At 38.8% G+C, this 25,891-nt stretch overlaps 2 non-coding genes across 2 annotated transcripts; both read left to right on the top strand.

The window, feature by feature from the left end:
• Positions 1-14,452: 14,452 nt before the first annotated feature.
• On the top strand, positions 14,453-14,559 carry LOC148564091 (small nucleolar RNA R71). The gene has a single exon (XR_015885008.1). It is a non-coding gene; the product is annotated as a small nucleolar RNA R71 (small nucleolar RNA).
• Positions 14,560-22,803: 8,244 nt separating this feature from the next.
• On the top strand, positions 22,804-22,911 carry LOC148564090 (small nucleolar RNA R71). Its single transcript, XR_015884748.1, has one exon. It is a non-coding gene; the product is annotated as a small nucleolar RNA R71 (small nucleolar RNA).
• Positions 22,912-25,891: the final 2,980 nt, after the last annotated feature.

Genomic DNA, 25,891 nt, shown 5'->3' with positions numbered 1-25,891 from the left:
ATTACTTGTCCTATTTTATTATTTTGATTGGAAAATTTTAACTTTGGTGTTTTCTTATTAAGAAAGTTTCAATCTTTAAAATTTTAAAATCTTATCTTTTTCAAATCTTTTCTTTTATTTATTTTCTTACAAGTATCTTTAATTTTAAGACATATCTTTTTCAAAACTTCCTAACCACTTTCTCTCTCTCTCTTCATTTTTCGAAAATCCTCACCCAAAAAAAATTTCAAATCTTTTTAATTAATTTATTAATTTAGTTTTCTAATTTCGTTTATTTCTTTTTCTTTTCTTAATTTTCAAAACTTGAATCATTTTTTTATTTACTTTATTTTAATTTCATTAATTTCAAAAAAAGGGGGAATAAAATTTCTATTTACAATTCACATCATCTCCCTTTCTCCATCATGGACTCAAGTCGAAATGAATAGTCCAAAAGGACTCTGGGGTCATATGCTAACCCTACTAATGCTTCCTATGGGAGTAGTATCTATATACCTCCCATCAGAGCTAGCAGTTTTGAGCTAAACCCTCAGCTCATTATCATGGTGCAGCAAAATTGCCAGTATTCCAGTCTTCCACAGGAAGAACCTACTGAGTTTCTGGCACAGTTCTTACAAATTGCTGACACAGTACATGATAAGGAAGTAGATCAGGATGTCTACAGATTATTACTATTTCCATTTGCTGTAAAAGATCAAGCTAAGAGGTGGTTAAATAACCAACCCACAGCAAGCATAAGAACATGGAAACAGTTTTCAGATAAATTCCTGAATCAATATTTCCCTCTAAAAAGGATGAAACAGCTAAAGCTGGACATCCAAGGCTTTAAACAAGAGGATAATGAATCTCTTTATAATGCCTGGGAGAGGTACAGAGAGATGCTAAGGAAATGCCCCTCTGAAATATTTTCAGAATAGGTGCAGTTAGACATCTTTTACTATGGGCTTACAGAAAAGGCCCAGATGTCTCTAGACCACTCAGCTGGTGGATCTATACATATGAGAAAGACAATTGAAGAGGCTCAAGAGCTCATTGATACAGTTGCTAGAAATCAACATTTGTATTTAAGTAGTGAGTCCTCCAAAACAAGTTGTTGAACTCAATCAGTAATTGCTTCTTATAACAAAACAGTTAGCAGAATTTAAGGAGATGCTACAAAACACTAAAAATGCTAACAAGAATATAGAAGCACAATTGGATCAGACAAGACAATAGCTATTTAAATAGATAACAGAAGAGTGCCAAGCTGTACAATTAAGGAGTGGGAAGACATTGAATGTCTCAACTCAAGGCAGCAGAAAGCCAAGAAAGGAACAACTGAAAGAGGATAACCAAGCCACTGCTCAAAATCCCTCTGAGGACAATAAGAGCCCAGAGAGGAATGATTCTGGCATTCAAACGCCAGAAAAGGGTGAAAAACTGGCATTAAACACCCAGTGGATGGCCAATTCTGGCGTCCAAACACCAGAAAAGGGTGGCAATCTGGCGTTAAACACCGAAAAAGCACTTAATTCTGGCGTTCAAATGCCAATAAGGGATTAGACACCTGCAAGTGCTGATAACAACCCCCTTAAGCAGGCTTCTCCAACCACTTCTGTAGGAAATAAACCTGCAGCAACTAAGGTTGAAGAATATAAAGCCAAGATGCCTTATCCTCAAAAACTCCGCCAAGCAGAACAGGATAAACAATTTGCCTGCTTTGCAGACTATCTCAGGACTCTTGAATAAAGATTCCGTTTATAGAGGTACTTGAGCAAATACCCTCTTATGCTAAGTTCATGAAAGATATCTTAAGTCATAAGAAGGATTGGAGAGAAACTGAAAAAGTTTTCCTCACTGAAGAATGCAGTGCAGTCATTCTGAAAAGCTTACCAGAGAAGCTTAAAGATCCCGGAAGCTTTATGATACCATGCACATTAGAGGATGCTTGTACCAAGACAGCTCTATGTGATCTTGGGGCAAGTATCAACCTAATACCTGCATCCACTATCAAAAAGCTTGGTTTGACTGATGAAGTTAAACCAACCCGAATATGTCTCCAACTTGCTGATGGCTCCATTAAAATTTCATCAGGTGTAATTGAAGACATCAATGTCAAGATTGGGCCATTTGCCTTTCCCACTGACTTTGTAGTGCTGAAAATGGAGGAGCACAAGAGTGCAACTCTCATTCTAGGAAGACCTTTCCTAGCAATTGGACGAACTCTCATTGATGTCCAAAAAGGGGAGATAACCCTGAGAGTCAATGAGGACGAGTTTAAGTTGAATGCTGTCAAAGCTATGCAGCATCCAGACACATCAAAGGACTGCATGAGCGCTGATATTATTGACTCCCTGGTGGAAGAGGTCAATATGACTAAGAGTCTCGAATCAGAGCTAGAGAACATTTTTAAAGATGTTCAGCTTGACCTGGAGGAACCAGAGAAAATAGAAGAACCTCTGAAAACTCCTCAGGAAGAGGAGAAGCCTCCTAAACCCGAGCTCAAACCACTACCACCATCCCAGAAATATGTATTTCTAGGAGAAGATGAAACTTTTTCGGTGATCATAAGCTCAGTTTTAGAGCCACAAGAAGAGAAAGCACTAATTTAGGTGCTAATGATACACAAGACTGCTCTTGGGTGGTCCATAAGTGATCTTAAGGGCATTAGCCCAGCCAGATGCATGCACAAAATCCTATTGGAGGATGATACTAAGCCAGTGATTCAACCAGAAAGGCGGCTAAATCCAGCCATGAAGGAGGTGGTGCAAAAAGAGGTCACTAAGTTACTAGAGGCTGGGATTCTTTATCCTATTTCTGATAGCCCCTGGGTGAGCCCTGTCCAAGTTGTCCCCAAGAAAGGAGGCATGACAGTGGTTCATAATGAAAAGAATGAACTGGTTCCTACAAGAATAGTTACAGGGTGGCATATGTGTATTGACTACAGAAGACTCAATACAGCCACCAGAAAGGATCATTTTCCCTTACCATTCATAGACCAGATGCTAGAGAGACTAGCAGGCCATAAATACTACTACTTTTTGGATGGCTATTCAGGTTAAAATCAAATTGCAGTAGATCCTCAGGACCAAGAGAAAACAACATTCACATGTCCATCTGGAGTATTTTCCTACAGAAGGATGCCATTTGGTCTGTGCAATGCACCTACAACCTTTCAGAGGTGCATGCTCTCTATCTTTTCTGATATGGTAGGAAAATTTTTGGAAGTCTTCATGGATGACTTCTCAGTATTTGGAGACTCATTCAGCTCCTGTCTTGACCATCTAGCACTTATTCTGAAAAGGTGCCAAGAGACTAACCTGGTTTTAAACTGGGAGAAATGTCACTTTATGGTGACTGAAGGAATTGTCTTTGGGCACAAAATTTCGAATAAGGGAATAGAGGTGGATCAAGCTAAGGTAGAGGTAATTGAAAAATTACCACCACCTGCCAATGTTAAGGCAATCAGAAGCTTTCTGGAGCATGCAGGATTCTATAGGAGATTTATAAAGGATTTTTCAAAAATTGCAAAACCTCTGAGCAATCTGCTAGCTGCTGATACACCATTTGTCTTTGACACAGAGTGTCTGCAGGCGTTTGAGACTCTGAAAGCTAAGCTGGTTACAGCACCAGTCATTTCTGCACCAGCCTGGACATCATAATTTGAACTAATGTGTGATGCCAGTGACCATGCCATTGGTGCAGTATTGGGACAAAAGCATAACAAGCTTCTACACGTCATTTATTATGCTAGACATGTTTTAAATGATGCACAGAAGAATTACACAACCATAGAAAAGCAGTTGCTTGCAATGGTTTATGCCATTGACAAGTTTAGATCTTATTTAGTAGGATCAAAAGTGATTGTGTACACTGACCATGCTGCTCTAAAATATCTCCTCACAAAGCAGGATTCAAAACCCAGACTCATAAGATGGGTGCTGCTTCTGCAAGAGTTTGATATAGAAATAAGAGACAGAAAAGGGACAGAGAACCAAGTAGCTGATCACTTGTCCCGGATAGAACCAGTAGCAGGAGCGTCCCTCCCTCCTACTGAGATCTATGAAACCTTTCTGGATGAGCAAATCTTTGCCATTCAGAAAGTACCATGGTTTGCAGACATTGCAAACTATAAAGCTGTGAGATTCATACCCAAAGAGTACAGCAAGCTGCAAATGAAAAAATTGGTTTCTGATGTAAAGTACTACCTGTGGGATGAACCATATCTCTTTAAGAGATGTGCAGACAGAATAATCCATAGATGTGTTCCTAGAGAAGAAGCACAGAAGATCCTATGGCATTGCCATGGATCACAATATGGAGGACATTTCGAAGGTAAGCGAACAGCTACAAAGGTCCTCTAATGTGGCTTCTACTGGCCTACTCTCTATAGAGACTCCCAAGAGTTTGTACGTAACTGTGATAGTTGCCAGAGAGCTGATAATCTGCCTCACAGTTATGCCATGCCTCAGCAAGGGATCTTAGAGATTGAGTTGTTTGATGTATAGGGTATTGACTTCATGGGGCCTTTCCCACCATCATATTCAAAAACTTATATTCTGGTGGTAGTAGACTATGTATCTAAATGGGTAGAGGCAATTGCAATACCCACTAATGATACTAAGACAGTGATGAAGTTCCTCCAGAAGCATATTTTCAGCAGGTTCGATGTCCCTAGGGTACTGATCAGTGATGGAGGAACTTATTTCTGCAATAAACAGCTTGACTTTGCTCTGGTCTGATATGAAATTAACCACAAAGTGGTGACTCCATATCATCCACAGACAAATGGGCAGGCTGAAGTCTCAAATAGAGAACTAAAATGAATCCTGGAATGGACTATAAGTACCCGTAGAAGGGATTGGGCAAGAAGTCTGGATGATGCCCTATGGGCATACAGAACCGCATTCAAGACTCCTATAGGGACCTCTCCATACCAGCTTCTGTAAGGAAAAGCCTGTCATCTGCCAGTGGAACTGGAACACAAAGCCTACTGGGTAACAAGATTCCTAAACCTTGATGCTAAGGTAGCTGGAGAGAAAAGATTACTCCAGTTGAATGAACTGGAGGAGCTCAGACTCAATGCTTTCGAAAATGCTAAAATTTACAAGGAGAAAGCAAAAAGGTGGCATGACAGAAAGCTATCATCTAGAGTCTTTGAGACAGGACAGAAGGTTCTGCTGTTTAACTCTTGGCTCAGATTGTTCCCTGGGAAATTAAAACCCCGGTAGAAGGGACCATATGTGATTACAAGTGTGTCACCATATGGTTATGTAGAGCTTCAGGATATTGATTCTAACAAAAGTTTCATTGTTAATGGACAGAGAGTCAAACATTATCTTGAAGGCAATGTTGAGCAAGAATGCTCAAAACTGAGACTAAATTAAAAGCTCAGTAAAGTCCATCTAAAGACAGTAAAGAAGCATTTGTTGGGAGGCAACCCAGCCATTATAAAAAAAATTAGATGTTTATAACAATTATACAAGTCCATTTAATTTTTTATTCATGTTTGTTAAAAGCTTTTCAATGAACAAGTCAGGGAAATGAAGGTTCAGAACATAAAGCAGAAGAATCATAGAGAAAAAGAGCTCACTGGCATTAAAACGCCAGTAAAGAGGCAATTTGGGCGTTAAATGCCAGAATGGCTACCATTCTGGGCATTTAACGCCAGTAAAGGTATCATTTTGGGCATTAAACACCAGAATGGGCAGCATTCTGGGAGTTCAGAAAAATGCCCAGTAAAGAAGGATTTCTAGCGTTTAACGCCAGCCAGGGTACCTGGCTGGGCGTTAAATGCCCAAAATGGCCACCAGATGGGCGTTAAACGTCAGAATGGCTATCATTCTAGGCGTTTAACGCCAGAACAGCAAAGGGAGGTAATTTCATTTCCAATTCAAATTTTTTCAAATTTTCATGTTTTAATTCATAATTTTCTGCATAAAAATGTTACAAATATTCATCTTTCAATTTCCAATTTCAAAAATTAATAATCTTATAAACTCATTTCAATCCCTTTTTAAAATGTTTTTTTAAAAAAAGAAAAAAAAACTCATTTACCTTTCCAATTTCTTTCCAAATCTTTTTAATTCATCCATCTTATCTTTTATTTCTTAGGTGCATTAACGAAAATTCCGTTTTAACGTCCTCATATCTTTTTCAAATCTCTCATGTTTTACAAATTGTATCTTTTATCAATCATATCCTTCTAACTTATCTTTTTCAAAAATAATTCGAAACCCATTCCCTCCCTCCCTTTTAAATACACATTCGGCCAGCCCCTCTTCACCCATCATTCGAATCCTTCTCTCCATCTATTCATCTTCTTTCTTTTTATTTTTGCTTGAGAGCAAGCAAATCTCTAAGTTTGGTGTGATTTCTGTGATCCCTAAGCTAAAACAAACGAATCTCATGGCTCCCAAAAGAAGACAAACCACTTCAAGAGGCAAGAAAGAAAGCAATCTAAAGCCACTTTGGATGCATGAGAATTTTTGCACCAAAGAACATGGAGACCATTACTTCAAAATTGTGTACAGAAGATCAGTGATCCCGGAAGTTAGGTTCAATCTAAAAGAAGATGAATACCTAGAGATCCAAGAGCATATTCGAAACAGGGGATGGGAAGTCCTGGCCAATCTTGATATACATGTTGGAAGAAACATGATCCAGGAATTCTATGCAAATCTGTGGATTACGGAAAAGCAAAGATTAGAGGAAACTACTTTGCACTCCTTTAGGACTATGGTCAGAGGGAAGATTATTTACTTCCATTTTGACAAAGTGAGAGAAGTTCTCAAGCTTCCTTAACTACAAGATGATCCAGAATCCTTTAATAGGAGAATGGCCAAAGATAAAAGGCTAGATCAAGTTCTAGAGGACATATGCCTCCCTGGAACCGAGTGGATTACCAATACAAAAGGTGTCCCAAACTAGCTAAAGAGAGGAGATCTCAAACCAGTTACTAGAGGTTGGCTGGATTTCATTGGGCGTTTTATACTCCCAACCAGCAACCGTTCTGAAGTCACTATCAAGAGAGCAGTGATGATTCACTGTATTATGCTGGGGAAAGAAGTAGAGATTCATCAACTGATTCCTGGTGAAATTTACATATTTGCAAACAAGGAATCCACTGATGCTAAATTGGCTTACCCAAGCTTGATTAGTCTGTTATGTAAAGATGCGGGGGTAAAGATAGGCGTGGATGAATATATCCCAGTTGAACGCCCAATCACCAAAAAGGTGATGGATGGACCTCAAGTTCAAGACAACCCCATCAAGAGGAGGGCGCATGAGCTCCTCCCAGAAATTCCTCAATTTGAATACTGGACCCGCTTAGAAGCATCTGTCACCAAGCTGCAAGAAGCTATGGATCAACTCAAAGAAGAGCAGCAGAATTAAAACAGCATGCTCTGCAAACTGCTCAAAGAACAAGAGAAACAAGGGCGTGAGATACAGGAGCTAAAGCGCCAGAAGCTGCCCCTTGAAGAGTTAGACGTCCCACAGATTGAAGGAGCTAGTGTCTCTCAAAATAAAGGCTGTTGAGTCCTAACTCTATGATAACTTTTGTTATTAGAGACCTATTTTAAGAGTTACATGAGCATTAGTATTAGAGTCATTTATTTTTATGTCTTTAATTTCCTTACTTCTATTGTTATTTGTCTGCTTTTATGTTTAGTTTATGTCTTGTTTTTATCCTTATTATATGATTATTAGTATTTAGAGTCTATGTCTTAAAGCTATGAATGATTCCATGAATCTCCCACCTTTCTTAAATAAAAAAATGTTTTTATTTGCAAAAGAACAAGAAGTGCGTAGTTTCAAAAATTATCTTGAAATTAGTTTAATTATTTTGATGTGGTGGTAATACTTTTTGTTTTTTGAATGAATGCTTGAACAGTGCATATTTTTTATCGTGAAGTTTATGAATGTTAAAATTGTTGGCTCTTGAAAGAATAATAAAAAGGAAAAATGTCATTGATAATTTGAAAAATCATAAAATTGATTCTTGAAGCAAGAAAAAGCAGTGAGAAACACAAAGCTTGCGAAAAAAAAAGGGGTAAAAAAATAAAGAAAAAGAAAGAAAAAGAAAAAGCAAGCAGAAAAAGCCAATAACTCTTTAAACTAAAAAGAAAGGGTAAAAAGGATCCAAGGCTTTGAGCATTAATGGATAGGAGGGCCCAAAAGAAAAAAATCCTGGCCTAAGTGGCTAAATCAAGCTGTCCCTAACCATGTGCTTGTGGCGTGAAAGTGTCAAGTGAAAAGCTTGAGACTGAGCGGTTAAAGTCGTGGTCCAAAGCAAAAAAAAAAAGAAAAAAAAGAGTGTGCTTAAGAGCTCTGGGCACCTCTAACTGGGGACTCTAACAAAGCTGAGTCACAATCTGAAAAGGTTCACCTAGTTATGTGTCTGTGGCATTTATGTATCTGGTGGTAATACTGGAAAATAAAATGCTTAGGGTCACGGCCAAGACTCATAAAGTAGCTGTGTTCAAGAATCAACATACTGAACTAGGAGAATCAATAACACTATCTGAATTCTGAGTTCATATGGATGCCAATCATTCTGAACTTCAAAGGGTAAAGTGAGATGCCAAAACTGTTCAGAAGCAAAAAGCTACTAGTCCCGCTCATCTAATTAAAACTAATCTTCATTGATATTTTTGAAATTTATTGTATTTTCTCTTCTTTTTATCCTATTTTATTTTTAGTTGCTTGGGGACAAGCAACAATTTAAGTTTGGTGTTGTGATGAGCGGATAATTTATACCCTTTTTGGCATTGTTTTTACATAATTTTTACTATGTTTTAGCTACTTTTTATTATATTTTTATTAGTTTTTATGCAAAAATTACATTTCTGGACTTTACTATGAGTTTGGGTGTTTTTCTGTAATTTCAGGTATTTTCTGACTGAAATTGAGGGACCTGAGCAAAAATCTGATTCAGAGGCTGAGAAAGGACTACAGATGTTGTTGGATTCTAACCCTCCTGCACTCGAAGTAGATTTTCTGGAGCTACAGAAACCCAATTGGCTCACTCTTAATTGCGTTGGAAAGTAGACATCTTGGGCTTTCCAGAAATATATAATAGTCCATACTTTGCCTGAGATTTGATGGCCCAAATTGGCATTAAATGCCAGCCAGAGACCCTTTTCTGGAGTAAAACGCCAGAACTAGCACAAAAACTGGAGTTAAACGCCCAAACTGGCACCCAAGCTATCGTTTAACTCCAAGAATGACCTATGCACGTGAAAGCTTCAATGCTCAGCCCAAGCACACACCAAGTAGGTCCTGGAAGTGGATTTCTGCACCATCTGCACTTAGTTACTCATTTTATGTAAACCTAAGATACTAGTTTAGTATAAAAACTACTTTTAGAGATTCATTTTAGAACTCATGACATTTTACATTTCGTATTGTATCTTCTATGGCATGAGTCTCTAAACCCCATAGGTGAGGGTGAGGAGCTCTGCTGTGTTTCAATGGATTAATGCAATTACTACTGTTTTCTATTCAATCACGCTTGATTCTATTCTAAGATACTCACTCGTACTTCAATATAGAGAATCTGATGATCCGTGACACTCATCATTATTCTCAATTCTATGAACGCATTCTTGACAACCATTCTCATTCTATCTGAGCTCAACGTAGTCATTGGACAACAGCTTGAGTGAGTATCTCTTGAGTCTCTGAACCACGGACCGAGTCCGTGAGATCAGAACCTTCGTGGTAGAGGCTAGAACTAATTGGCAGCATTTCTAGGATCCGAAAAGTCTAAACCTTGTCTGTGGTATTCCGACTAGGATCTGTGAAGGGATGACTGTGACGAGCTTCAAACACACGAATGTTGGGCACAGTGACAGTGTGAAAAAGGATAGTGAGATCCTATTCCGAAACTAGTGAGAACCGGCAGATGATTAGCCGTGCGGTAGCTGTACCTGGTATTTTTCATCCAAGACAAAAAATCCAACAGTTGATTAGTCGTGCAGAGATCGTACTTGATATTTTTCATCTGAGAGGATCATACAGCTTGCCATTGAAGGAAGTCATGCGTGTTTGGAGAAGAAGACAGTAGGAAAGCAGAGATTCAGATGACAGAGAATCTCCGAAACCTCAACCTGTTCCTCATTACTGAATCACAAGTACCATTTATTTCATGTTATTTACTTTTCATAAATAAAATCAATTATATCATTTGAATCTCCTGACTGAGAGTTACAAGATAACCATAGCTTGTTTCAAGCCAACAATATCCGTGGGATCGACCCTTACTCACGTAAGGTATTACTTAGACGACCCAGTACACTTGCTGGTTAGTTGTGCGGAGTTGTGAAAAGTGTGATCACAATTTCGTGCACCAGTATTCCAAATGTGCATGCAGTTTGAACACACACACCGGCCGGTTGAAATGGCTATCACACTAATAAAACAATCAAAGTTCAATACTTCTCAATCAAGTGCTTAAGTTGCAAGTATAAAGAATCAAGCATGGAAGCAACCTTAAGCAAGCATCAAATGACTTAATTGAATTCTTTGAAGGAAATGGTTATTGAGGTTGTGGGCAATTAATGTTCATTATTAAGAAGGTTGCACAACAACAATAACCATTCAAGCAAAGTGAAGTGTCATTTGTTCATCTTCGAGAAGTGATAATCACACATACAATGTCCTTTATTTTAAGCCACAAGATGTTTGATCAAGACATCAAAAAATGAACATTTGTAATGCGATGACGCAATTAAATTGCTAAGATGAACAACGAAAATTGAATTCAACTAAGAATAATACATTTACAATTAAATCACCCATTAACAAAGAATCAAAAGTCATGTAAGACATGGGTGTTTGGAACTTCAAGTTCAAAAGACGATGAAATGCATTGGTATGTCAAGTTGATTATCATCAAAAATCATATTTGAAGTTGCACAAATCATAGAATATACCAAACAAGAGATAAGTTGAAAGCATATGATGGCCATCTCATATGAATCAAACAAGAGTGTCATTTAGGCATTTAATCAAACATATGATGTGCATTGTGCAAACTCATCACAATTAAGCTCAAATTCAATCAAAAACAACCCATCAATTCAAAAATCAACACTTGCAATATGAAGACAACTAAAGAAAGCAACAAGTTTAATCTAATTATCATGAAAAGAAATTAAAACAAATTCAAAAATTAACATAAAAAGAAAATAAACCTGAAAATCAAAGAGTGAAGAAAGTAAGATAAGAAGATGAAATAATGGCACTTGTTATAGCCACTGCGAGCTCACGGTGGTTAGCTTCGTCAGAGACACACCGAAGTTCCACAAAAGTGAAGAAACTCTCCAGTGGTAGAGAAGGAAAAAAGAGAGAAGAGAGAAAGAAAGAAGAAAGATAGAAGAGAGAGAAAGATGGGTAGTGGCGGCAGGGTCGCCGGAAGGAGGGCTGGGTGGCGCAGCAACGATGAGAAGAAGAGGGAAGAAGCTGCTGGCTCAATAGGGGTTTTTGCCCTGTTAACGCCCAGGTCGAGGCTTATGCGTGCGCACACAGGTCCGTGCGCACACACAAGAAGCAAAAAAAAGAGGGGTGCGAACACACAAGTGGTGCAAACGCTCTAAACAGAGGGTGCGCAAAGAAGTGTGCGGGCACACACAGTTATGCGTGCGCACAGGGAACACGACAAGAGGGATGCGTGCGTACGCACAAGCAGTTGTGCGCGCACAAGAAATGAAATAGGAAAGGATGCGGATGCACAGAGCATCCGAACGCTCATACTAGAGGGGCTGCATCGAGTCTTGCGGGGGCACAATGTTGTGCGCTCACACAAATGGCTGAAAAACTTTTTTTTTTCTTTTTTATTTTGCAAAAGCTATTGCTTAGGGAAGGGTCATGTGTGCGTGCGCACACAGGAATGAAAAGGGCAGGTGTTCATGCGCACAGGCTATGCCAGCGCTCCCAACAGAGGGGATGCAAGCTGGTGTGTGGATGCACAAGCCTGTGTGCTCGCACATGAGCACAAAAAGAGGGGTGTGTGCGTACGCACAAGCAGGTGCGCATGCACAGGGCCAAGAAAAACAAGGGAGAGCCCATGCACAAGCCGTGCGGGCGCTGTGAACAGAGGATAAAACCAAGAGTGTGCGCGCTCACAGGCTTGTGCTCACATACAGGACGCAGAAAATGGAAGTTTTGTGCACACGTACAAGTGTGTGCGCACGCATGATACCCTGTTTTTCATTCCAAAATTTTTTTTCTCAAAAACTAAGGTACTAAGCCTTAGCACAATCAAAATTTTAACCCCCAACAAAAAAATATTCAAACATTCATGACCCACAAGCCAAATGACCTATCTAACTCAAAGGTTAACTACTCCTAAGTACATCAACATATCAAAAGAAAGCAATTAAGTTAAAGAAATATATAAAAAAAAGAAGGGTTAGAACAATGTTACCATGGTGGGGTGTCTCCCACCAAGCACTTTAGTTTAAAGTCCTAAGTTGGACTTGCATGAATTCATTGATCATGTGGAACCTCCCCAATGAGGAAAATCTCCAACTCCTTGGCATGCTTGGATTGGGTGTGGTAAAATGAATTAGGCTCCTTGAAAATATTTTCTTCTTCATGCTCCTTGCTAGGCTCAACCACTTGATCTTCAATTAGGTCACAACCAAAGATAGAGTAAACTTCTAGACTGAGCTTCTTGGATCCATCCAAAGTGAACTTCACTACTTTCCCATCGGCCTCAAATGAGTAAGCTCCCGAATATGCATCCAACTTGAATCGGGATGTTTTCAAAAACGGTCTCCTAAGGAGAAGAGACGATGGCTTGTTCGAATCAATTGGAGGGGTTTCCAATATATGAAAATCTACCAGAAATAGCAACCCTTGGATGTTGACCAAAACATTCTCCGCAATGCCTACAACCAGCACAATGCTTTTATCCGCCAATACAAATCTTGCTCCGGACCTCTTCAATGGTGACAAGTTCAACTTCTCATAGATAGGGAGGGGCATAATGCTTACACAAGCTCCCAAATCGCACATGCAATCCATGAACTCCATCCCACCAATCACACAAGTTACCAAACATAGATCAGGATCATTACACTTTTTCGGAATGAGAGAAGAAATAGAATCATTTACCGGAATTTTGTTTAGCTCACCAATCTTGTCCTTATGTGTGCAAACATCCTTGAGAAATTTGGCGTACTTTGGAACTTGTTGGATGGCTTGAAAAAGAGGGACGATAACTTCTACATTCTTGAAATTTTTCACCATATTGGGGTCAGGGTCTTCAAGCTTCTCAGCCTTTTTAGCCAATGTTGGGAAAGGAATTGGTGTAGGCTCTTCAAGAAGGTTCTTCCTCTTAGGCTCTTTGACCTTGAATAGTTCCTCCTCACCTCTTGCAATATTTTCCTCCTCATCTCCCATCACTTCCAGTTCTTCTTTTATTTCTCAGTGTGGGGCTCCTTGCTCAAACTTGTAGGCTCAAGACCAACTTCATCTAACTTGGTACCACTCCTAAGGGTGATAGCATTAATGCTTCCCTTTGGGTTTGGTTGGGGTTCAGAAGGTAGACCACTAGAGGTGTAAGCTTGATGGGAATTTTGAGTGTTTGAAGGAGAAAGAGTCAAACATGATAAAGCTTAGGCAATGGTTGCCATGTACGTTTTTTCTTCTTATGAAACTCCCTTTGCTCTTGCATGAAGCTTTGAAGTGCATCATTCATGTAAGGTTGATTTGGAAGGGGAGGTTGATTGTTTTGGGTGAGGTTATGCCTAGTGTGTGGTGGTTGATATCTTGCTTGATGTTGAGAATGTGGTTGTTCATTGGGTTGGGCATGAGGTGGGCTTTGTGGTTGGTATAGTGGATAGTGAGGTTGTGGTGGTTGATGGTAAGGTTGTTGGCCTTGAGAGGGTTGGTGATAATAGACTTGTTGGTTGGAGTAAGGTTGAGCTTGAGATGGTTGGTTCCACCTTTGATGGGAGTTATCCCTCCATCCTTGACTTTGGTTCCCTCCATAGTGATGAGATCCTTGATTGCCTTGATTGTAATTGGACCTTTGTGGGTAAGGATTAGCCACCGCCAATGCGTTGTTCTCTTGGAGTTGAGGACACTCATCGGTGTAGTGACTGTTGCAAGCACAAATACCACAAGATCTAGGGGATCCTTCATTTCTAAGAGGTTGGGGTGGAGAAGATAGCAACATTTGTGGAAATTGTTGGCCTTGAGTGATTTACCTTAACAAGATTATCATCTCACCAAGTGTCTTTGTCAAGATAGCATCACCAGAAGGTGAGACTTCACTTATAGCCTTTGGTTAGGGATTTCTTGTCCTTAAATGTTGAGTCAAATCTGCCATGTCCGCAACGACTTCCTAAGCTTCTGCTGCGGATTTGTTCTTAGTGAGAGATCCTCCACTTGAGGCATTAAGAAGAAACTTGTCTTGTGGAATCATCCCTGGCAAAAGTAACTTATGAGCACCAACTCATCAATGCAGTGGTGAGGACGAACTTCCAACAACTTTTTGAACCTTTCCCAATATTCATAAAGGGTCTCTCTATTTCTTTGCATGATGCAAGAGATTTCCTTCCTTAGACGATCCGTCTTTTAAGGCGAATAGAACTTCTCAAGAAACTCCTTGCACAATAAATCCCAATTAGAAATCACTTCCTCCGATTGGGTATAAAACCATTCTTTCACCTTTTCCTCTAGGGAGAAAGGGAAAGCGAAAACCATAACCGCTATCTCATCCGAGTCATGTCTTCTTGTCGTAGAGCACACAACTTGAAAATCCTTCAAGTGCTTGAGAGGATCTTCTCCTGGTAACCCATTATATTTCGGAAGCAAGTTGATCATACCCATCTTGAGCTCAAAATTGGCATCCAGATCCGGGTACCGAACTTGTACCGGTTGCAAAGTGATATCCGGGGCTCCGGCCTCCTTTAAAGTAATTCTCCGAGGTGGCTCTGACATATTGTTGTCACCTAATTCACTCACAGAAAATTTCAGCACTTCCAACAGAAGAATACAAGGTTCCCTCGTTAAGTGAAGAATGAGGATCACGGTTAGAAGGTGATGGTGAATTGGTTTGCTCTTCAAGAGAGCCTGATTCACTATGCACAAATGCTAACCGACGCCAAGCATGCCTAACATGTGTTAAAATCCTTTCTATTTCGGGGTCAAAAGAGGCCAAGCTCGGGTCTGTAAGCGACCGTGTCATTCAACTGAGGAATCAATGAAAGCATGCAATTACCAAAAGCAAAACAAGAATAAGAAAATAAACAAAAATAACCTAATAGTCAATAACTACCAAAACTATTTAGATAGAGGCGCCAACTATCAATTAGTTTCAAGTAACAAACAAAAATCAAGTATTCACACTATTCACATATTTACAACAACCAAAACTGTAGCACTCATTGCACTTGTGTGTGTCCCCGGCAACGGCGCTAAAAACTTGATCCGAGAGGTTTTCGTCGGTTAGGAATTTTCACAAAATAATTTCGTTGCTAGTATAGTTCCCAACCAACAAAAAACCTCTAATAAAAGTTTGGAAGGACAAATTATCACAATTCAAAACCAAACATAATACCAGGAGTTTTACTTCCCGGGTCGTCTCCCAAGGACACTAGTTATCAATGAGTGTGCAATTTTGGTTGTGATAATCAAAGGAGAATTTCAATAAAGAGATGAAAAAATAAAGAAACAAAAGAACATTCAAAATTTCAATTAATGAACCAATGAAGGAATTAAATAATTAGCTATGTAATATAAACAAGTAAGATATAAGAGTGATTGATGTATGTATGTGTGTGTGTGATTCAAAACATAAATAGGATCTTAGCTTGGGATGAGCTAGGGATTCCTTTCCATGTTGCAACCACAACTATGACAATTGTAATAGATTAGTCTCACTTAGTTAACTCTTACATCGAATAGTAAGTCAAATGAGCATAGTTGTTCTTAATCCATAAATCCTAACTCACTTGCTAATTACCTTAGCAACAAGTGAGCGTTAGTGGAAACAAGAACAATTAACAATCCAAGACTTATTACTAAATGTTGGACATTCCAACTCTAGGAACCAAATTGCTCATTTTTCCCAAGTCAAAAGGTGGAAATTTAGCCCATAATCAAAATTGACATTTCCACAAACACTTGGTGGGCATAAACACTAAACATGGGAAAATTGAGAAAATGCTTGAAACTATGAGCAGCAAATGATCAAAAGCAACAATAGCAACTGGTATGTGCGAAATTGTTACTCTGAGGTTGTAAAATTTGTTGTTCGTTCTCTCCCTGGCAATGGCGCCAATAACTGGTGCACAATACCGTGGTCCAAACATAACTTCACAACTTCGCACAACTAACGAGCAAGTGCACTGGGTCGTCCAATTAATAAAACCTTACGTGAGTAAGGGTCGATCCCACGGAGATTGTTGGTATGAAGCAAGCTATGGTTACCTTGTAAATCTCAGTCAGGCGAATATCAAATGGTTATGGAGTTTTCGAATAATAATAATAAATAAACAGAAAATAAAGATAGAAATACTTATGTAATTCATTGGTGAGAATTTCAGATAAGCGTATAGAGATGCTTGCGTTCCTCTGAATCTCTGCTTTCCCGCTGTCTTCATCCAATCAGTCTTACTCCTTTCCATGGTAAACTTTATGTAAGGGCATCACCGTCGTCAATGGCTACATCCCATCCTCTCTGTGAAAATGGTCCGATACGCTGTCACTGCATGGCTAATCATCTGGAGGTTCTCGATCATACTGGAATAGGATTTACTATCCTTTTGCGTCTGTCACTACGCCCAGCACTCGTGAGTTTGAAGTTCTTCACAGTCATTCAATCCCTGAATCCTACTCAGAATACCACAGACAAGGTTTAGACTTTCCAGATTCTCATGAATGCCGCCATCAATCTAGCTTATACCACGAAGATTCTGATTAAGAGATCCAAGAGATAATCATCCAATCTAAGGTGGAACGGAAGTGGTTGTCTGGCACGCGTTCGTATGGGAATGATGATGATTGTCACGTTCATCACATTCATATTGAAATGCGAATGAATATCTTAGAAGCGGAATAAGTTGAATTGAATAGAGAAACAGTAGTACTTTGCATTAATTCGTAAGGAACAGCAGAGCTCCACACCTTAATCTATGGTGTGTAGAAACTCTACCGTTGAAAATACATAAGTGATAAGGTCCAGGCATGGCCGAATGGCCAGCCCCCAAACGTGATCAATATGATCCTAAGATGAACTAAAAATCATAAGATGATCCGAAGATGTAAATACAATAGTAAAAAGTCCTATTTATACTAAACTAGTTACTAGGGTTTACAGAAGTAAGTAATTGATGCATAAATCCACTTCTGGGACCCACTTGGTGTGTGCTTGGGCTGAGCTTGAATGTTACACGTGCAGAGGCTCTTTCTGGAGTTGAACGCCAGGTTGTAACATGTTTCTAGCGTTCAACTCTGGTTCGTGACGTGTTTCTGGCGTTTAACTTCAGACTGCAGCGTAGAACTGGCGTTCAACGCCCTTTTGCGTCATCTAAACTCGGCCAAAGTATAAACTATTATATATTGCTGGAAATCCCTAGATGTCTACTTTCCAACGCAATTGGAAGCGCGCCATTTTGAGTTCTGTAGCTCCAGAAAATCCACTTTGAGTGCAGGGAGGTCAGAATCCAACAGCATCAGCAGTCCTTCTTCAACCTCTGAATCTGATTTTTGCTCAGGTCCCTCAATTTCAGCCAGAAAATACCTGAAATCACAAAAAAACACACAAACTCATAGTAAAGTCCAGAAATGTGAATTTAACATAAAAACTAATAAAAACATCCCTAAAAGTAACTAGATCCTACTAAAAACATACTAAAAACAATGCCAAAAAGCGTATAAATTATCTGCTCATCACAACACCAAACTTAAATTGTTGCTTGTCCCCAAGCAACTGAAAATCAAATAGGATAAAAAGAAGAGAATATATTATAAATTCCAAACTATCAATGAAACACAGCTCCAATCAGATGAGCGGGACTTGTAGCTTTTTGCCTCTTGAATAGTTTTGGCATCTCACTTTATCCATTGAGGTTCAGAATGATTGGCATCTATAGGAACTCAGAGTTCAGATAGTGTTATTGATTCTCCTAGTTCAGTATGTTGATTCTTGAACACAGCTACTTTATGAGTCTTGGCCGTGGCCCTAAGCACTTTGTTTTCCAGTATTACCACCGGATACATAAATGCCACAGACACATAATTGGGTGAACCTTTTCAGATTGTGACTCAGCTTTGCTAAAGTCCCCAATTAGAGGTATCCAGGGTTCTTAAGCACACTCTGTTTTTGCTTTGGACCTTGACTTTAACCGCTCAGTCTCAAGTTTTCACTTGACACCTTCATGCCACAAGCACATGGTTAGGGACAGCTTGGTTTAGCCGCTTAGGCCAGGATTTTATTCCTTTAGGCCCTCCTATCCACTGATGCTCAAAGCCTTGGGATCCTTTTTATTTACCCTTGCCTTTTGGTTTTATGGGTTATTGGCTTTTTGCTCTTGCCTTTTGGTTTTAAGAGCTTTTGGCTTTTTCTGCTTGCTTTTTCTATTTCTATTTATTTTTTTTTGCCATTTTTTTTCCGCAAGCTTTGTATTCACTGCTTTTTCTTGCTTCAAGAATCACTTTATGATTTTTCAGATTATCAAATAACATGTCTCCTTGTCATCATTCTTTCAAGAGCCAACATATTTAACATTCTTAAACAACAACTTCAAAAGACATATGCACTGTTCAAGCATTCATTCAGAAAACAAAAGGTATTGTCACCACATCAATATAATTAAACTAAGTTCAAGGATAAATTCGAAACTCATGTACTTCTTGTTCTTTTGAATTAAAACATTTTTCATTTAAGAGAGGTGATGGATTCATAGGACATTCATAACTTTAAGACAAAGTTACTAAATACTAATGATCATGTAATAAGACACAAACATGAATAAGCACTTAACATAAAGAAAATGAAAAACAGAGAATTTAAGAACAAGGAATGAGTCCACCTTAGTGATGGTGGCGTTTTCTTCTTGAGGAACCAATGATGTCCTTGAGCTCTTCTATATCTCTTCCTTGTCTTTGTTGCTCCTCCCTCATTGCTTTTTGATCTTCTGCAATTTCATGAAGGATGATGGAGTGCTCTTGATGTTCCACCCTTAATTGTCCCATGTTGGAACTTAATTCTTCTAAGGAGGTGTTGATTTGCTCCCAAAAATTCTGTGGAGGAAAGTGCATCCCTTGAGGTATCTCAAGGATTTTTTGATGGTGAGCTTCCTCATGCATTTCTTGAGCTCCATGAGTGGGCTCTCTTGTTTGCTCCATCCTTTTCTTAGTGATGGGCTTCTCTTCCTTAATGGAAATGTCTCCTTCTATGAAAGCTCCAGCTGAGTAACATAGATGGCAAATAAGATGAGGGAAAGCTAGCCTTGCCAACGGGGAGGACTTTTAGGCTATTTTGTAGAGTTCAAGGGAGATGACTTCATGAACTACTACTTCCTCACCAATCATAATGCTATGAATCATGATGGCCCAATCCACAGTAACTTCAGATCGGTTGCTAGTGGGGATGATGGAGCGTTGGATGAACTCCAACCATCCTCTAGCCACAGGCTTAAGGTCCAGTCTTCTAAGTTGAACCGGTTTGCCTTTTGAGTCAATCTTCCATTGAGCTCCTTCCACACATATGTCCATGAGGACTTGGTCCAACCTTTGATCAAAGTTGACCCTTCTAGTGTAGGGGCGTGCATCTCCTTGCATTATAGGCAAGTCAAACGCCAACCTCACATTTTCCAGACTAAAATCTAAGTATTTCCCCCGAACCATAGTGAGATAATTCTTTGGATTCGGGTTCTTACTTTGATCATGGTTCTTAGTGATCCATGCATTGGCATAGAACTCTTGAACCATTAGGATGCCGACTTGTTGGATGGGGTTTGTTAGAACTTCCCAACCTCTTCTTTGGATTTCATGTCGGATCTCTGGATACTCATTTCTCTTGAGCTTGAAAGGGACCTCGGGGATCACCTTCTTCTTGGCCACAACATCATAGAAGTGGTCTTGATGAGCTTTGGAGATGAATCTTTCCATCTCTCATGACTCAGAGGTGGAAGCTTTTGTCTTCCCTTTCCCTTTTCTAGAGGATTCTCCGGTCTTGGGTGCCATCAATGGTAATGGAAAAACAAAAAGCTTATGCTTTTACCACACCAAACTTAGAATATTGCTCGCCCTCAAGCAAGAGAAGAAAGAATAGATGAAGAAAAAGAAGAAAATATGGAGGAGAGGAGGGAGAGGTGTGTTCGGCCAAGAAGGGGAAAAGAGGGTTGTGTTGTGTGAAGATGAGGAAGAATGGAGGGCTTTATATAGGGAGGGGAGAGGGGTTAGTTTCGACCATATAGGTTGGGTTTAGGTGGGAAATTGATTTTGAATTTTGAAGGTAGGTGGGGTGTATGGATCTGAGTGGTAAATGGAAAACAGAAGGGATGACTGTGAATGGAGAGAAAGAGGGTGATATAGGATTATGAGGAGGTAAGGTGAGTGGAGGTATGTGGGGATCCTGTGGTGTCCACAAATCCTGAGGTGTCAAGAATTTACATCCCTGCACCAATTAGGCATGTAAAATGCCTTTGCATGCAATTCTGGCATTTAAACGCCGAATTGATGCTTGTTCTGGGCGTTCAACGTCCATATGCAGCATATTTCTGGCGTTGAACGCCAGCTTCATGCTTGTTTCTGGCGTTCAGCGCCAGCTTTCCTCAGTGTGAATTCCTGGCATCTGAATGCCAAGATGCTGCCTGTTTTGGGCGTTCAACGCCAGATCCATGCTCTGTTCTGGCGTTGAACGCCAGCCAGATGCTCCTTACTGGCGTTTAAACGCCAGTAAGCTCTTCCTCCAGGGTGTGATTTTTCTTCTGCTGTTTTTGATTCTGTTTTTGATTTTTCTATTTATTTTGTGACTCCACATGATCATGAACCTAATAAAACATGAAAAAACAATAAAAATAAAAATAGAATTGAATAATAAAAATTGGGTTACCTCCCAACAAGCACTTCTTTAATGTCAATAGCTTGACAGAGGGCTCTCATGGAGCCTCACAGATGTTCAGAGCATTGTTGTGACTCCCCAACACCAAACTTAGAGTTTGGATATGGGAGTTCAACACCAAACTTAGAGTTTGGTTGTGGCCTCCCAACACCAAACTTAGAGTTTGACTGTGGGGGCTCTGGTTGACTCTGTTTTGAGAGAAGCTTACTGTGCCTCTTTTCCATATTTACAGAAAGATGTCCATGACTTTTAAACTCAAGGGAGTCCTCATTCAATTGAAGGACTAGTTCACCTCTGTTAACATCAATCACAGCTTTTGCTGTGGCTAGGAAGGGTCTTCCAAGGATGATGGATTCATCCTCATCCTTCCCAGTATCTAGGATTATGAAATCAGCAGGGATGTAAAGGCCTTCAACCTTTACTAATATGTCCTCTACTTGTCCATACGCCTGTTTTCTGGAATTGTCTGCCATCTCTAATGAGATTTTAGCAGCTTGTACCTCAAAGATTCCCAGTTTCTCCATTACAGAGAGTGGCATAAGGTTTATTCCTGACCCCAGGTCATATAGAGCCTTCTCAAAGATCATGGTGCCTATGGTACAAGGTATTAGGAACTTTCCAGGATCCTGTTTCTTCTGAGGCAATCTCAGTTGATCCAATGCATTTAGTTCATTGGTGAACAGGGGAGGTTCATCTCCCCAAGTCTCACTACCAAATAAATTGGTATTCAGCTTCATGATTGCACCAAGAAACTTGGCAACTTTCTCTTCAGTAACATCTTCATTCTCTTCAGAAGAGGAATACTCATCAGAGCTCATGAATGGCATAAGGATGTTCAATGAAATCTCTATGGTCTCTAGATGAGTCTCAGATTCCTTTGGTTCCTCAAAGGGAAACTCCTTGTTGATCACTGGACGTCCCAGAAGGTCTTCCTCTTTGGGATTCACGTCCTCTCCTTTCTTCTTGGATTCGGCCATGATGGTTATATCAATGGCCTTGCACTCTCCTTTTGGATTCTCTTCTATATTGCTTGGGAGAGTACTAGGAGGGGTTTCAGTGATTCTTTTACTCAGCTGGCCCACTTGTGCTTCTAAATTTCTAATGGAGGACCTTGTTTCATTCATGAAATTCACAGTGGCCTTAGATAGATCAGAGACTAAGTTTGCTAAATTAGAGGTATTTTGTTCAGAGTTCTCTGTCTGTTGCTGAGGGGATGATGAAAAAGGCTTGCTATTGCTAAACCTGTTTCTTCCACCATTATTAAAGCCTTGTTAAGGCTTTTGTTGATCCTTCCATGAGAGATTTGGGTGATTTCTCCATGAGGGATTATAGGTGTTTCCATATGGTTCACCCATGTAATTCACCTCTGCTATTGCAGGGTTCTCATGATCATAAGCTTCTTCTTCAGAAGATGCCTCTTGAGTACTGTTGGATGCAGCTTGCATTCCATTCAGACTCTGAGAAATCATATTGACTTGCTGAGTCAATATTTTATTCTGGGCCAATATGGCATTCAGAGTATCAATTTCAAGAACTTCCTTCTTCTGAGGCGTCCCATTACTCACAGGATTCCTCTCAGAAGTGTACATGAACTGGTTATTAGCAACCATGTCAATGAGTTCTTGAGCTTCTACAGGCATTTTCTTTAGGTGAATGGATCCACCTGCAGAAGTATCCAATGACATCTTAGCTAATTCAGACAGACCATCATAGAATATATCCAGGATGGTCCATTCTGAAAGCATGTCAGAAGGACACTTTTTGGTCAGTTGCTTGTATCTCTCCCAAGCTTCATAGAGGGATTCACTTTCCTTCTGTCTGAAGGTTTGAACATCCACTCTAAGCTTACTCAGCTTTTGAGGAGGAAAGAACTTGGCTAAGAAAGCCGTGACCAGCTTATCCCAAGAGTTCAGGCTATCTTTAGGTTGAGAGTCCAACCACACTCTAGCTCTATCTCTTACAGCAAACGGGAAAAGCATGAGCCTGTAGACTTCAGGATCTACTCCATTAGTATTAATAGTATCACAGATCTGCAAGAATTCAGTTAAGAACTAAAAAGGATCTTCAGATGGAAGTCCATGAAACTTGCAGTTTTGTTGCATCAGAGAAACTAATTGAGGTTTCAGCTCAAAATTGTTTGCTCCAATGGTAGGGATGGAGATGCTTCTTCCATGTAAATTGGAATTAGGTGCAGTAAAGTCACCAAGCATCCTCCTTGCATTATTATTATTTTCGGCTGTCATCTCCTCTTCCTGTTCGAAAATTTCTGTAAGGTTATCTCTGGATTGTTGTATTTTAGCTTCTCTTAGTTTCCTCTTTAGAGTCCTTTCAGGTTCAGGGTCTGCTTCAACAAGAATGTTCTTGTCCTTGCTCCTGCTCATATGAAAAAGAGGGAACAAAAAAATAATAATAATAGGGATCCTTTTTACCCAGGTATAGAGGTTCCCCTGTGTGAGTAGAAGAAGAAGAGAATGTAATGTAAAGAAGGGAAGAAGAGAAAATTCGAACACAGATGGAAGAGGGGGTTCGAATTTGGGTGAGATGAAGTGTTAGTAGGTGAATAAATAAATAGAAGGAGATGAGAGAAAAGAAGGATTTTCGAAAATAAAATTTTAAAAAGGGGTTAGTGATTTTTGAAAATTAGGAATGAAATCAAATTAAAATTAAAAATTGAAACAATTAGTTAATTAAAAAGAATTTTTGAAAAAGAGGGAAGAGATTTTCGAAAATTAGAGGGAGAGAGTTAGTTAGGTAGTTTTGAAAAAGATAAGAAACAAACAAAAAGTTAATTAGTTAGTTGAAACAAATTTGAAAATCAATTTTGAAAAGATAAGAAGATATGAAGTTAGAAAAGATATTTTAAAATCAAATTTTTGAAAAAAGATATGTTTTAAAAAGATATGATTAAAAGGATATGATTTTGAAAAAGATAAGATAAAAAGATCTTTTTGAAAAGATATGATTGAAATTAGTTTTGAAAAAGATTTGATTTTTAAAATCACAATTAAAGACTTGATTCACAAGAAATCACAAGATATGATTCTAGAACTTAAAGTTTGAATCTTTCTTAACAAGTAAGAAACTTGAAATTTTTGAATCAAAACATTAATTGTTGAGGATATTTTCGAAAATTATGAGATAAAATTAAGAAAAAGATTTTTGAAAAATATTTTTAAAATTTTCGAAAATAAATAAGAAAAATGAAAAAGATTTGATTTTTGAAAAAGATTTTGAAAAAGATAAGATTTTTAAATTGAAAATTTGATTTGACTCATAAGAAACAACTAAATTTTAAAAAGTTTTGAAAAAGTCAATCCAAATTTTCGAAATTTATGAGTGAAAAAGGGAAAGATATTTTTTTTATTTTTGAATTTTTAATGATGAGAGAGAAAAACATAAAAAATTGACTCACAACATGAAAATTATGAATCAAAACACATGATGCATGCAAGAACACTATGAATGTCAAGATGAACACCAAGAACACTTTGAAGATCATGATGAACATCAAGAACATATTTTTGAAAAATTTTTTATGCAAAGAAAACATGCAAGACACCAAACTTAGAAATTTTTCATGTATAGACACTATGAATGCAAGAATGCATATGAAAAACAAGAAAAGACACAAAACAAGAAAATATGAAGATCAAACAAGAAGACTGGCCAAGAACAACTTAAAGATCATGAAGAACACTATGAATGCATGAATTTTCGAAAAATGCAAAGAATTTTTAGAAAAAATGCAATTGACACCAAACTTGAAATTGACTCAAGACTCAAACAAGAAACACAAAATATTTTTTATTTTTATGATTTTATGATTTTTTTTTTGGACTTTTCGAAAATTAATGTGAAAAAGAAAAATAAGGATTCCAAAATTTTTAAGAAGAATTCAAGGAATCTTTCAATATTAGCCCAAAGCTCCAATCAAAGGGTTGGACATGGCTTAATAGCCAGCCAGCTTTAGGATATAAATTAGGCATGCAACAGCTGATATTCAAATTAACCTACCTCTATGCTGATGGTTGGAAGCCCCTATCCAAAAGAATTAGACCTGGCTTTACAGCCAGTCAGGCTTCAACATGCTTCATGAAACACTAGAATTTATTCTTAAAAAATTCGAATAATTTTCGAAAACAGATGAGAAATTTTTGAAAGATTTTTGAAATTTTTTGAAAATAAAATAAGAAGAAAATTACCTAATCTGAGCAACACAATGAACCGTCAGTTGTCCAAACTCGAACAATCCCCGGCAACGGCGCCAAAAACTTGGTATGTGCGAAATTGTTACTCTGAGGTTGTAAAATTTGTTGTTCGTTCTCTCCCTGGCAATGGCGCCAATAACTGGTGCACAATACCATGGTCCAAACATAACTTCACAACTTCGCACAACTAACCAGCAAGTGCACTGGGTCGTCCAAGTAATAAAACCTTACGTGAGTAAGGGTCGATCCCACGGAGATTGTTGGTATGAAGCAAGCTATGGTCACCTTGTAAATCTCAGTCAGGCAGATATCAAATGGTTATGGAGTTTTCGAATAATAATAATAAATAAACAGAAAATAAAGATAGAAATACTTATGTAATTCATTGGTGAGAATTTCAGATAAGCGTATAGAGATGCTTGCGTTCCTCTGAATCTCTGCTTTCCCGCTGTCTTCATCCAATCAGTCTTACTCCTTTCCATGGCAAACTTTATGTAAGGGCATCACCGTCGTCAATGGCTACGTCCCATCCTCTCTGTGAAAATGGTCCGATGCGCTGTCACTGCATGGCTAATCATCTGGAGGTTCTCGATCATACTGGAATAGGATTTACTATCCT

Source organism: Arachis ipaensis, chromosome B5 (assembly GCF_059453495.1).
Source record: "Arachis ipaensis isolate K30076 ecotype BB chromosome B5, ASM5945349v1, whole genome shotgun sequence".
NCBI classification, from domain to species: Eukaryota; Viridiplantae; Streptophyta; class Magnoliopsida; order Fabales; family Fabaceae; genus Arachis; species Arachis ipaensis.
The sequence above is the reverse complement of the archived record's forward strand: the minus strand, read 5'-3'. Positions and strand labels throughout refer to the sequence as shown.